The sequence below is a fragment of the Notothenia rossii genome (assembly GCF_949606895.1).
Source record: "Notothenia rossii genome assembly, chromosome: 8".
Classification (NCBI taxonomy): Eukaryota; Metazoa; Chordata; class Actinopteri; order Perciformes; family Nototheniidae; genus Notothenia; species Notothenia rossii.
The window spans coordinates 53,870,251-53,873,020 of NC_136906.1; the positions used below are offsets into that span (position 1 = coordinate 53,870,251).

General features: G+C 42.9%; 1 long non-coding RNA gene across 1 annotated transcript; it reads left to right on the forward strand.

Moving 5' to 3' along the window:
• The first annotated feature begins 379 nt into the window (after positions 1 to 379).
• Positions 380 to 2,532, forward strand: LOC307015795. Its single transcript, XR_013801650.1, has 2 exons — positions 380 to 468; positions 2,250 to 2,532. It is a non-coding gene; the product is annotated as an uncharacterized lncRNA (long non-coding RNA).
• Positions 2,533 to 2,770: the final 238 nt, after the last annotated feature.

The following is a 2,770-nucleotide window of genomic DNA, read 5'->3' on the forward strand; positions in this document are numbered from 1 at the left end:
TGGTTTGGTGGTTTCTATGCAACGCGGAGTGTTGCGTTCATGGTCTGTACTAGTGTAGGAATTTGGCTACGGGAGGCTGGGCCACTCGGGAGTTGGTTCTGGGCCGCATCCGGCCCGCGGGCCGCCAGTTGAATAGGCCTGCTCTAGATGTTATGGTGAAACAGTAGATTGCACTCTCTGTTGCGACAGGAGGCCAGCCGAAATTTGCTTCCCTTGGTGAAAAAAAAAAAGGGATTGACCAATCAGATGAGGCTCACGTCATGCCCCTGCCAACCTGTGATTGGTCAGGGCTATGCCAAGGGAAGCCAGAGGCGGCTGGCTTCCCTTGCCTCACAATCCAATCAAATCGCATCAATTTAGTGGTGCAGTGACGCGTCCCAAAAAGCGGAAGTAAGCTGCGCCCGGTTTCCCTCTACAAAATAGCAATGGGATTTCTCCATAGGATTTTGGAAAATAGCTCGAAAAAAGGTCAGTGGAAAACGAACCTGTTAGGTAAATGCAGGATAATATCCACATGTCTACCCTACTTTTATAATTTTCGAATCATAAATCTAATCGATAGAAGATAGATAGCGTCACTGCACCACTCTTACCGCCGTTAGAAAGTAGCAAGCAACTGAAGCAAGTGCAATTATGGAGGGTGGAGATTTGGAGTATTTTATCAAAAATAATTGTACTAAACTTCCGCTGCAGCAGCAGCAACAACAAATACAATCTGATGACAGGCCAATGCCCAAACTGGAGCTGTGTACAGCGAGGAACAAAGGAGAGAACCGGACGTAAAACGTTAAAGGTCTCCTGATTTAGTTTGTGAATGAATGCTTATTAGAGTTTGGGCTGGAGAGTGCGTGCGGACCTGTCGGTCAGATAACAGGCGTGTGTAAGTCCTGTATCTGTATGATACAAATGTGTTTAAAATGATACCGGGCGCTGTAATCACTCATCTGGTTACGTTATTACATTGGCCACCACACCCCCCCCACACCCCAAAAGAAAGGACGTATTATTGGCTTCCCCTAATTTTTTTCCCCACGCCACGGTACTGGTCACAAAGCGCATTTGCGTACCAACGTACTTGTGAAGCTTTTCCAGAAGGCGGTTAGATCACCGGACGACAGAGTCGGTCTCCGTGTGCACAGACAGGGCTGCTGTTAACGTCGGTCTGTGCAACGGAATTGTGCCAAAACTACGCCAACCGGCTGCTGAGGGAGACTCCCCCCCCCTCACTGGAGAACTGCGCTAAAACAGCTGATCACAACATTCACACTCTGTGGTCACGAAGTATTCCACTAGCCCCCCCCCCCCCCCCCCCGTCGACTTTCCTGAAGTACTCCCCCGTTGATAGAAATCAACACGTAATGAATTAAGACCCCACGGTTTGATGATTGATAGGTGTGTGGGCTGTCTTTCATTTTGAAACACAGAAAAATGTTATAATAAACATACATACTCTATGTTAAATTGATATATCTGCCTTCTTTCATTTATCGTTCCATTCCCACAACAATATACATAAAGAAATGGCATATTTTGGACATAGTTCGAATGGTGATTAATCATGATTAATTAATTTTTAAGCTGTGATTAATCTGTTTAAAAATTGTAATCGTTTGACAGCCCTAGTTTTATTAATTACACCACTGTTTTTTTAACCCGCACTGCCTAGTGGTTAAAGCACGTTATTGAATTTTGTCGTTGAATACGTTTTATTTGATGAAAACATTTAAATATTAAGAGTAGCCTACATACAAAATTAGGGGAAAGTAGAAGGCATGATAGAAATATAGAATATAAAATATCAAGAAGATACTGTAGTGATCTCTACAATAAAACAGTTTAGTGCAGGACGTCCAAAGATATTAACAGGAGGATGTGCAAAACCGACCAACTAATAAGGCTTTATTCAAACATTAAAGATTACTTTAAGTTAAGGTCTTCTTTTGAATAAGAAAAAAACGTTGGGGTTATCCACAGATAAATATGAAGTCTGACAAAGTACTTAACGTTCAATGTATTGCATAGTTTTTTTTGGCACTTGACAATCACCTTCCCTGAATTGTAATGAAGCTCAGCGCAAGTTCAGGCAGGAAGACCTATCACTTCGTATTGCACGTCATGGCAATACTCGCTCCCTTCACTAAATGATAGGGAGCGCCACTCCTCAAGCTAACCTATCACTTCCCTCCATTCACAAGCCTAATTATCGCACCTGTTAATCCCTCTATATATGCTCTCCCCTTTTCCATCAGCTGTCTTCCAGGTGTCAACGCGCAACCCTCCTCCACCCCTTCGCCTCCTGCTTCCAACTCAGGGCCAGGCTCAACCTTCTCCCTTCCAACCGGACCTAACCACTTATCACCACCACCAGTGTCTAGACCCGGGGGGGTTCATCGGAAACGGTTCTTCCCTTCCCGAATGACATCCTACCAAACCTGGGCCTAATCGCCAAACACCATTTATTCACTTGTTATAAACTGTCAACATTATGTTTCATTTATATAATGTGACCCGATAATAAACATGTATTTCATACATCACGTCTCTCCTGATTGAACTCAGGTGTAACTAAAGTCTGATTTAAGGGTTGTTTATATTTCACATCATTAATCAGAATCGGCAAAGTAACCAAAATACATGTAATGGAGTAAAAATACCAGGTTAACCTCTGAATTGTAGTAGAGTAGAACAAAGTAGCATGCTGCTGTAACAAAAACATTTCCCAACTTGGTATCAATAAATTATATCTTATCTTATCTTAAGATGATCGATG